This window comes from Triticum aestivum, chromosome 7B (genome assembly GCF_018294505.1).
Source record: "Triticum aestivum cultivar Chinese Spring chromosome 7B, IWGSC CS RefSeq v2.1, whole genome shotgun sequence".
Lineage (NCBI taxonomy): Eukaryota > Viridiplantae > Streptophyta > Magnoliopsida > Poales > Poaceae > Triticum > Triticum aestivum.
Genome location: NC_057813.1, coordinates 320,120,874 through 320,132,925, shown reverse-complemented (window position 1 = coordinate 320,132,925; position 12,052 = coordinate 320,120,874).

Genomic DNA, 12,052 nt, shown 5'->3' with positions numbered 1-12,052 from the left:
AGGCTGGTGGCTTGAGGGTCTACGTGAAGACCAGAAGACAAAGACCCCCCCCCAGCAAGGCCCTTGCCGGGGACGACTGTGAAGCCCCAGCAAGACCCTTGCTGGGGACAATTGGGGGGCCACAGCCAGGCCCGCACCCGACAAGGTTTCACCACTTCACAACCGTTCCAATGCAGCGACCAGCCTGCCAACCAAGCAAGCACCTATGTGGTGGCATGCAGATCTTCGTGAAGGCCCTGCCGCGCCAACACAACAGCTAGCCAACTAGCCTGGTGCTGCATGCCTCGTCAGCCTGGATGCGTGTCAAGGCAGGATGAGGTCGCGATGGATGGGATGGGTTCTATTACCGTCCCAGATAAAGTTGGAAGGCACGTAACCAGTGCATTTAATGCGTTTGTCCTACGATGTTAGTTATAAGCTTGTACACTGTAGCTACTTTACACCTCATGTGTGCCACTATGGCGACCCCTTTGACATATAAAAGGAGGCCCGATGCGTACTGGAGAAGGATTCTGACTTTTTGGACTGGACATGCATAGCAGCTAGTCTAAGAACTCAAGAACACTAAATATTCACCCAAAGCAGGACTATGGTTTTACGCTCCTCAGCAGCCCGAACCTGGGTAAAAATCCCTCGTGCTGATCACCAGACCTGCTCTTTGCGCAGCTCTCTCCCCGCCTACCGTAGAAGGGATCCTCATTATTCCATAGGTGTCGTTGCCCCGACATTATTACTCTGCATATTGGTGTTAGCCACAAAGTCTAAACCGTTGTCAGCCTTGCGCTTACCATTACCGCCTTGACCCATCGTATTATGTTGTCCTTTAGCATTGCCGCTCTTTTTCCCTTTGCCAGTTTTCTCCTCATCAGACTCAGGGTCCTTAATACTATCAAAGTCGGCATATTTGATGAGAGCCTCCATGAGTTCCCCCATATCATTGCAGTTGTATTTAAGTCGCCCTAATTTCTGCTTCAGGGGAAGGAAACGACAATTCTTCTCCAACATCAAGACAGCTAAACCGGTGTTGATACTGTCCGACAAGTGTATAACGTCTGAGATCCGGCGCACCCAATTGGTTGTTGACTCACCCTCACCTTGGGCACAAGAGTCTAAATCAAGAATCGATATAGGCTGCTTGCATGTGTCTTTAAAATTTTGAATAAAACGCCTTTTCAACTCCACCCATGATCCAATGGAGTTAGCAGGCAGTCCTTTCAACCAAGTACGAGCCGACCCATCCAACATCATGGTGAAATACTTGGCACATGCAGCATCACTAACATCCAACATCTCCATAGCCATCTCATAGCTCTCAATCGAAGCCTCTGGGGGTTGATCTGTCGTGTATTTAGGCACCTTGCGGGGGGCCTTGAAATCCTTAGGCAAGCGCTCGTTTCTTAGATCCGGCACTAAACAAGGAACACCCGAGGTTCTAGAGGTCACTCCTGCCTCCACAGAGGCTGATAAATAAACCGGAATTTGCTGTTGAGCTGCCAACCGAGATGCTAGCTCAGCCTCACGCCACGCTCTACCCTGGTCCACCAAAGCCTGAGCATCATTACTAGGACGCGATGGGTCAGGCCTACGAGGCTGATTGCATTTAGTTAGCTTGACTGGGTTAAACGGGACAAAGGACATAGAGAGTTTTACCCAGGTTTGGCCCCTCTCAACGAGGTAAAGGCCTACTCCTGCTTTAGGTTGTATTGCTTGGGTTTCGATTACCAGGGAGCGAATATGCTTGACCTAGTTCTCGACTTGTTGTTTCTTTCCCTAACCCGCCGCCAGGTCACCCCTTTATATACACAGGCTGATGCCCGACAGCTTATAGAGTCCCGGCCGGCTAATACACAACGTGTCCGGCTTGGTGACCAAACTAAACTTTCCTTAACATACAAGTTAAACATATGGCGGTTTATGCCCGTGGGCCTCAAGTCGCCTCCGGGTCTTGGGCCTTCAGTAAGCTTGCTTCATGAATCGCCTTCTTCAACATCTTCTTGGGCCTTCTCATTATGGCAAGTGGTATGACCCGGCCCCTCCTGCACGGGTCATACCCAATAATTATATCCCCAACATCAGTCTTGTGTAAAAAAATAAGATCAAAAGCACGTTCTAGTGAATCTTCAAATTTCCTTGACTGAGCGCAAAAGTTTCTTTTTTTGCACAGAAGTCAATTATCATCCACACTATCCCAAAGGCTTTACTTAGCACTTTATTGAAACAAAAATCTATAAAACATGATTACTACAGTATCTTAATCATGTGAAGAAACAAAAACCGTAAGGGTAAATATTGGGTTGTCTCCCAACAAGCGCTTTTCTTTAATGCCTCTTTAGCTAGGCATGATGATTTCAAAGATGCTCACATAAAAGATAAGACTGAAACATAATGGGAGCATCATGAAGAATATGACTAGCACATTTAAGTCTAACCCACTTCCTATGCCTAGGGATTTTGTGAGCAAACAACTTATGGGACAAGAATCAACTAGCATTGGAAGGCAAAACAAGCATCACTTCAAAACTTTCAACACATAGAGAGGAAACTTGATATTATTGCAATTCCTACAAGCATATATTCCTGCCTCATAATAATTTTCAGTAGCATCATGAATGTATTCAACAATATAAACATCACATAAGTCATTCTTTTCATGATCTACAAGCATAGAAAATTTACTACTCTCCACATAAGCAAAATTCTTCTCATTCGGAATAGTGGGAGTATCATAAGAAACTCAAATACTATAAATTGTTTCCACATTAAAAGAGTAATGTTCAGAAAAAGGGTAATCATAATCATGACAAGTTTTATAAATATAATCATCACTACATTTTATAACTAAGTGTCATCAAAGTAATCATCATCAGTAGCAACTTTGTTCTCATTAAAATCAATTGAAACCTCTTCCAAGATAGTGGAATCATTACTAAATAAAGTCATGACCTCTCCAAATCCACTTTCATAATTATCACAATAAGTTTCAACACCCTTCAAAATAGTGAGATCATTACTTCCTAAAGTTGACACTCTTCCGAACCCACTTTCATCAATATAATTATCATCAATAGGAGGCATGCTATCATCAAAATAAATTTTCTCATCAAAACCTGGTGGACTAAAAATATCATCTTCATCAAACATAGCATCCCCAAGCTTGTGGCTTTGCATATCATTAGCATCATGGATATTCAAGGAATTCATACTAACAACATTGCAATCATGCTCATCATACAAAGATTTTATGACAAACATTTTATTGCATTCTTCGTCTAGCAATTGAGCACAATTATCGGAATCCTTATTTTCACGAAAGACATTAAAAAGATGAAGCATATGACGGAACCTCAATTCCATTTTTTCTGTAGTTTTCTTTTATAGACTAAACTAGCGATAAAACAAGAAACTAAAAGATTCGATTGCAAGATCTAAAGATATACCTTCATGCACTCACCTCCCCAGCAATGCCGCCAAAAAGAGCTTGATGTCTACTACGCAACCTTCTTCTTGTAGTCATTGTTGGGCCTCCAAGTGTAGAGGTTTGTAGGACAGTAGCAAATTTCCGTCAAGTGGATGACCTAAGGTTTATCAATCTGTGGGAGGCGTACGATGAAGATGGTCTCTCTCAAACAACCCTACAACCAAATAGTAAAGAGTCTCTTGTGTCCCCAACACACCCAATAGAATGGTAAATTGTATTGGTGCACTAGTTCGGCGAGGAGATGGTGATACAAGCGTAATATGGATGGTAGATAAAGGTTTTGTAATCTGAATATATAAAAACAATGAGGTAGCAAGTGATAAAAGTGAGCAAAAATGGTATTGCAATGCTTCGATACAAGGCCTAGGGTTCATACTTTCACTATTGCAAGTTCTCTCAACAATGATAACATAGTTGGATCATATAACAATCCCTCAATGTGCAATAAGGAGTCACTCCAAAGTCACTAATAGCGAAGAACAAACAAAGAGATTATTGTAGGGACGAAACCACCTCAAAGTTATTCTTTCGGATCAATCTATTGGGCTATTCCTATAAGTGTCACGAACAACCCTAGAGTTCGTACTAAAATAACACCATAAGTGTGGCACCCCGGCTCAGAGCAACCGGTTTACCATGCATTGTCAGCCCAGAGACCTTGTCTTCTAGCAACACACAACATCTTGGTACAGAAAACAACCGCTTTATTGATGCTAGCGGATCAGAGTTTATATTACAACAGTTGGCGAGGCCAAGCGGCACACATGGTGCAGCTGAACAATATGTACATTATTTAGTGAACATAAAGGAGCCTCGATCACGACAACTACATGGCACCGGAACTTGTAGCGGAACTCCATAGCACGGGGACACCGATGTGGACACGATCTAGACTCAGACAACACTCCTTTCCAACGGAAGTTTCCTGAAACCTGGCATGACACGCCAGGTCAGTACATTGAATATACTTGCAATCTCACAACAAGCATAAACATAATGACAAACAATATCATGACAATTAACCAATTAATAATAATGCAACAATATATCCAACATGCTGTGACCATGCTCTTGTGATAATCGTCCCTCGGACTAGCTTACCAACCGTGATCGTTCCTGGATCACAAACACGCCAACCCAGAGACATCTCATGATCCTTACGGCTATCACAACCACGACCAATATTTGGCCCGTGATCCTTACGACGATCACAACCACGACCAGTATTTGGCCCGTGATCCTTTGTGCGATCACAACCACGACCAGTATTTGGCCCGTGATCCTTACGGCGATCACAACCACGACCAACATCTGGTCCAAATCAACACGATGGCATTCCCGCCACCAATACAATGCAAACTTCATACTTAGTGTGCAAAATTCATTAAATGTTGACCCATGGTGTGACCTACTTTCAAGCGTGTCCTTCACCGTGGACTCGGCTATCGATAGATTAATACACTCTGCAGAGGTAGCGCACTGAACCCACACCACGGAACCCATGGCCTCGCACTCCCATTCAGGTGGACCAACGGCATTCTGACGAAACCCCTCCATTGCCATGACACTCTCCCGGCCACTCCGACTCACTCCACACTGGGCTAGTCCTAGGTGGCCCCGTGTCTACTAAAGACACAACGACCACCGTCGTGGCCACGATCCCACACGGGGACCCGGTACCAAAAACTTAACAACAGGCTCACAAGGTTATGCCTGCTTACCGGGCCAGGGTACAACATGCCCATAACCTTCCCTAGATGGAGGCACCGACAAGAGGCATGACAATGAAACAAATAAAGGCCGTCCCATACCGACAAATGTGGTTGCACTGGGAAGGACTTGATTCAGTGGCACCATGACCCGGTCAACAACATATTCAAGTTGAGTTATTAACGGGTTCAGCTTAAAGAGAAAATAACCGGCGTCATAATGCCATGACATGCATCACCAACATATGCATCACATATCAATGGAAATGACTGAGTCAACTATGCTCACACTGAGCATCAACAACTCGTGATACTTCTCTGGTTAAGATCAAACCTTACTTCAACCAGGGTCTTTTCTAGCAAATTAATCATTTTTACTCATGCAAGAAAATAATCTCACTAAATATTTATATCCATAACCATATTATCTTTCATCACAGAATAACTAAATCATTGTTAGTTTACCAACTAAGTTCACTTCAAACTTTCTGTAAGTCAAGCATATTTACTTAAGCATCTAACAGAATATAATTAACATATTAATAATTTAAATGCATGGATAATCAAGTAGAAAATCACAAATATTGTAGTGGCACTATGAAAATGTTGTTGTGGCTTGCCTTAGTGCAGATGAGGTTCACAAAACTCCTAGTGATCCTCTTGACAAGCCTCGTCTTCTAAAAATAAATAAAAACACAAAAAGAAATCATCAAGAAACCTTCTGAAATTCACCAGAAAATCTAGACAGCAGGGAAAAATCCCAACTTTGGTGAGCTGCTAGATTTTTGGACAAAGAACACAATTTAAAAGAATTAATGCATTTGGACTTATAGATGAAAAGTTGTGGCCATTTGAAGCTCTCTGGATTTAAATGAAATTTGAAATAAAAATAAACAGACTGGGGGGTGACGTGACGCGCATACAGATTGGCTGACTACTGGGCCCTACTAGTCAGGTGAGGAGGAGGGGGAGAGAGAAACAGGGAGCGGCGAGGCTTCGCCGGAGCGCACGCCAGCGGCGAGGGCTCTTGGGCCAAAACAAGAGGGAGGGATGGAGAGAGAAGACGAAGGTGCACCGGCCCGTACCCGTAGGATGGCTAGGGGTGGTCGGACGGTGCCGGAAACAACCTCTCCAGCGGAGGCAGAGAGCAGTGGTCACCCAAGACAAAAACGCCGGCGGCTAGGGGCGACTCCAGGGGCTCCAACCGGGCGAAATGGCACCACCGGAGAGTGGCGGAGGCCCTGGAAGGGTTGCCCTGGCCTAGGAAGGGTTGGAGCTGCGGGGATGACCCGAGGGGATCGCCGGCAAGCTCGAGCTCGGGGACGGCAGCCCGCATACTGCTCGGCCGGGCTACGACTTTCTACTAGCTTGTGGGGTATGTGGGAGAGGAGTGAGGTGCTCGAGGAGGCTGGTGGTGGCCCTATTTATAGGAGAGCGGCGAGGGGGGTTCGCGCTCCACCGGAGGACACCTGTCCGCGGTGCCCGGTGAAGAACGGCGTTAATGAGAGAGGGGGAAATAGACATAGCTCACGCGGGGACTGTTGGCGAGTGCGGACGAGCACAGGGGCGAGAGGAAGATGACGAGCACAGTGCGCCACACACTATGGCATTGGCCGGACCGTGCCCGTGCCCGCTGCGGCGAGCTCCGGCATCGGCGAGGGCCAGCGTGGAGTTAAGTGAGTAGAGACCATGATGGTGGCGCGGTTTGGCATGCTCGGGCAGGCTGGGCAGCGAGCACGCGCGCAACAGAGCGCTCGGCGCCACTCAGAGCGCGTGTTTTGCTTGCCAGCACGCCTGGACGAACGCGGTCACCGCGTGAACTATGACCTGAGGCCAACCTAAGCGCAAACTTCATATCCTACGTGTAGTCCGTGGTAGTTTTGAGTGTTACTAGGCTTGGGTTGGGTTTCAGGTGCAGTAGAAATGAGTTTACACTCCAGGTAAGTTTATGCACAGTAACTTTGAAGGTTTACCATGGTCAAACCATTGGGAGTTGAGGGCTGGGCTTTGAAGGCTAGCCAACATTTACTAAGGTGAAGATGCACAAGAAAAACCAGCTACAATGGAGCTAGTAAAATGGTAGTTGTTGTAGAAACTACCATTTCTGTCCAGAAATGAAAATATTTTCTGTAGCCAAAATATTCCAAAAAGTGATGAAATATTTTTGCTCAGAAAGGTGCCCTAGGGTTCAAAGAATAATTGTGATTTTTCTCAGGATTTTATGGGCAAGAAAAATTGTGGTTGCTTTGGAGCACATTGGGCTAGCTAGGGTTTTGGAGGGGAAAATGAATATTTTTCATGGAAGAAAAATATTCCAAAGGATATTTTGAGATGAACCAGAGATGGAGTGATGGTTTGAGAAGGAGATGAAGCCCTTGGGTGAAAGTCAAGGGGTACCCAAGTGGTTAAGTCCAAATGAAAGATTCAAAACTCCAAACTTCAAAAGCAAACCATTTGAAAATCTGGCAAAGCAGAGGGGGCAAAAACCAGGCTGTCACAAACCTCCCCCACTTAGAATGAATCTCGTCCTCGAGATTCGGTTACTTGGGAAAACGATTCTGGATAATATGCCCTCAGAAATTCTTCGGATTCCCATGTCGATTCTGACTTTGTGTGATGCTTCCATTGGACTTTGTAAAACTTCCTTGCTTTACTGCGAGTGACTCTTTCCATCTAATCCAAAATTTTAACTAGCCTCTCTTCATATGTTAAATCCTTTGCCAGCTCTATTTATGTCATATCATTCTTTTTCTCAGGAGGTAATATGCATCGCCGTAACTGTGAAACATGAAACACATTGTGCACGCCTGACAATTCAGGGGGTAGCTCCAACTGATATGCAACAGTACCTACTCATGACATAACTGGAAATGGACCAATAAATCTGGGTGCCAACTTTCGATGATTCTGAAATCTCTTGATTCCTTTCATAGGCGTGACTCGAAGGTATACATGTTCTCCGGGTTCAAAACTGGTATGTCGGTGCTTTGCATCATAATAACTCTTCTGTCGAGATTTGGCCAACTGCAATCTGTCTCTGATTTCCTTGACTTGCTTCTCGGCTTCCAGCATGAGATCCATTCTGAAAATACAGCTATCTCCAGTTTGAGACCAATTTCAAGGAGTGCGACACTTACGTCCATACAAAGCTTCATATGGGGACATCTTTAAACTGGTCTGGAAGCTCTTGCTATAAGAGAACTCAGCATAAGGCAAACAGTCTTCCTATTTTGGTCCTTGGGCCAAAGCACAGGCTCGCAGCATATCTTCAAGTATTTGATTTACCCGCTCTGTCTGTCCATCAGTCTGAGGATGATAAGTGGTACTGTATTTCAATGTTGTCCCCAAGGCTTGATGGAGACGGGACCAAAAAGCGGAGGTAAAAAGTGAACCTTGGTCAGAAGTGATGGTTCGGGGGACTCCATGCAGACTGACTATTCTGGATACATACAATTGGGCAAGTTCATCTGCTCGATATGTGGTCCTGATCGGGATAAAGTGGGCTACCTTGGTTAATGTATCCACTATGACCCAGATTGCATCATTACCCCATCGAGTCTTAGGTAGGACTGGTGATGAAATCCATACAGGCATCATCCCATTTCCATTGTGACACTGGTAGTGGTTGGAGAAGTCCGGCAGGCTTTTGATGCTCTACCTTCACTTTGTTGCATATGTCACAACAGGCCACGAAATAGGCAATGTCTTTCTTCATTTCATCGCACCAGAATATTTGTCGAAGGTCTTCTTACATTTTCGTACCTCCAGGGTGAATTGAATACGAGGATTCATGGGCTTCTGGCAGGATCTTCTGCTTTAAATTTGCTTGATTGGGCACACAAATCCTTCCCCGGAATCGAAGGGTACCGAATTGATCCTTCGAGAAATCGGAAGTCTGACTTTCTACCATTTGCTTGGCTCGCTTCTGTAGATCGGTGTCATCTAGCTGGGCCTTGCGGATCTCTTCATCAAGGGTGGGGGTAACTTCCAAAATATTAGCAAGGCCAGCCTCAACTATGACCAAGTTGAGCTGAGCAATCTCTTCTTGAAGTTTAGAAGGCAAGGATTCCAATATGAAATTTAAGCAGACGGGCTTTCGACTGAGGGCATTGGCAACCACGTTGGCCTTACCCGGGTGGTAATTTATTCCAAGGTCATAATCCTTGACTAGCTCAAGCCATCTTCGTTGATGGAGATTTAAATCTGGCTGAGTAAATATATACTTGAGACTTTTGTGATCTGTAAAAATTTGGCACCTCTTCCTGATGAGATAGTGTCTCCAAATTTTCAAAGCATGAGCCACCGCGGCCAACTCCAAATCATGAGTAGGATAATTTCCTTCGTGGGGTCGTAGCTGTCGTGAGGCATAAGATACTACCTTGTTGTCTTGCATAAGTACGCATCCTAGTCCTTGTCTGGAAGCATCGCAATACACATCAAAACTGCGGTAGATATCTAGAAGAGTCAATACCGGTGCAGTTGTCAGCCGTATCTTTAACTCATTGAAACTTTTCTCATAGTCCTTAGTCCATTCAAACTTATTATCCTTTTTGAGAAGCTCTGTCATGGGTTTAGCAATCTTGGAAAATCTTTCAATGAAACGATGGTAATATCCGGCTAATCCAAGAAAACTCCAAATCTGAGATACGGTTGTGGGTGGAAACCAATCGAGTACATCCTTTACTTTGCTCAGGTCCACGGCTATACCTTTGGCGGATAGCACATGTCCGAGAAGTCCAACTTGCTTGAGCAAAAACTCACATTTACTGAATTTGGCGTATAACTAATGTTCACGGAGTCATTGTAACACTGCTCGGAGGTGTTCTTTATGCTCTTCTTCACTTCTTGAGTAAATAAGTATATCGTCGATGAATACTACCACGAACTTATCAAGGAAGTCCATGAATACATTGTTCATCATATGCATGAAGAAGGCAGGGGCGTTGGTGAGACCAAAAGACATACCTGTATATTCATAAAGACTGTATCGAGTGGTGAATGCGGTCTTAGGAATATCCTCCTTTTTAATCTTGAGCTGATGGTATCCAGTCCATAAATCAATCTTGGAGAATACCTTGGCCCCACTAAGCTGATCAAACAGGTCATCAATTCTTGGCAGTGGATATTTGTTTTTGATTATGACATCATTCAGCTGACAGTAATCCACACACATGCGGAGGCTGCCATCCTTTTTGTCCACAAAGATAGCAGGTGATCCCCAGGGTGAAAAGCTGGGACGGATATATCCTTTCTGGAGCATTTCATCGAGTTGTTTCTTTAGCTCCACTAATTCTGATGAAGGCATTCGGTAATACTTCTTGTGTATTCGTGTGGTTCTGGGCACAAGATCTATTGCAAACTCAAGCTCTCGATCAGGTGGCATGCCTGGCAGTTCTTCTGGAAATACATCAGGAAACTCACTAACCATAGGAATTAATTCCACTTCAGCCACTGTGGTGAAAACCATTTCTTTTTTGGGTATACTTCTGCGAGCATGGAATTTTGTAGTCTATCCTTCTTGGCTGGTCAAAGTGACTTCTCGGGTTGCACAATTTATGCATACTTGATACTGAGTCAGCCAATTCATACCCAAGATAACATTCAACTTAGCAGACTCAATAATTATCAAAGAAGTTGGAAAACAAACTCGGTTAACATTAACTTCCAGATTGTGGCAGACTAGATTGCTTCTGATTATGGATCCCGGGGTTTGTACCAGCATATTCTTGCCCAAAAGCGAATAAGGAAATTTGTTTCGGGCAACAAAACTCCAAGAAATAAAAGAGTGGGAAGCCCCAGAGTCAAATAAAATCACTTCATGTATGTTATTAACATAAAACATACAATGACAACTTTGGGGTTCTCTTGGGCTTCATCAGCAGAGATGTGATGAACGTATCCCGTGATATTTTGTTGGTTCGGGCATGACTTCGTATAATGGACTTGTCGCCAGAATATAGCATTCGACCGGTTGTTCTTGGGACACTATTTGGCATAATGTCCGGTTTGCCCACAACTGAAGCAAGAATTGCTGCGCAGACGCTCCTCTTGCACTGGATTGGTTACGACGTTCTTGACTTGAGTGGTGGTCTTGTTAACATTCTGTTGCCAATTGAGCTTGTATTCCACCTGAGTTTGTTGCCAGGTATGAGCCTTCTGCACTGGTTGTATTTCCTTTCTTAGCTCATACTTGCGCTTGTGATCGTTGTTGTTCACCAGGGTTTGGAAGTCTGGGAAATCGAACATACTGAGAGTACACCTGAGTTGCGGGTTTAATCCACCAAGAAATATGTCAATCTTTCTTTCTTCAGTGGCCACGTCATATAGGGAGTAACATGACAGATGATTGAATTTTTGCAAATATTCACCCACAGAGTGACTTCCTTGGAGGAGTGTGAGAAATTCACGTTTCTTAGTCTTTATAATTCCCGTAGGGATATGATATTTCCGGAATCGTTCCTTGAATCTTGACCAGGTGATTTCTTCATCAGCAGACCACATGGCTCTTTCATTTTCCCACCATATGGCAGTAGCGCCTTCAAGATAATGAGTTGCAAATGGAACCTTATCTCCTTATTCAGTACGAGCAATCTCAAGTTTCTTCTCCATAGTCCTCAACCAATCATCTGCATCCAAGGGATCAATAGCCTGGCTGAAACTAGGAGGCTTGGTCCTTCGAAAATCTGACAGCTTGGAGTGATGACCGGGCTGATTTCCTCTGTCCAACCATAGCTTGAACACTTCTTAATATTTCAATCAGATTATTATTCCGTCTTTCCTCAAACATACGCAGAATTTGCTCGGTGGAGGGCGGATTTGGCGGTGGAGGCGGTGGTGGAACGTATGGCTCGGGTGAGTGTCCTGC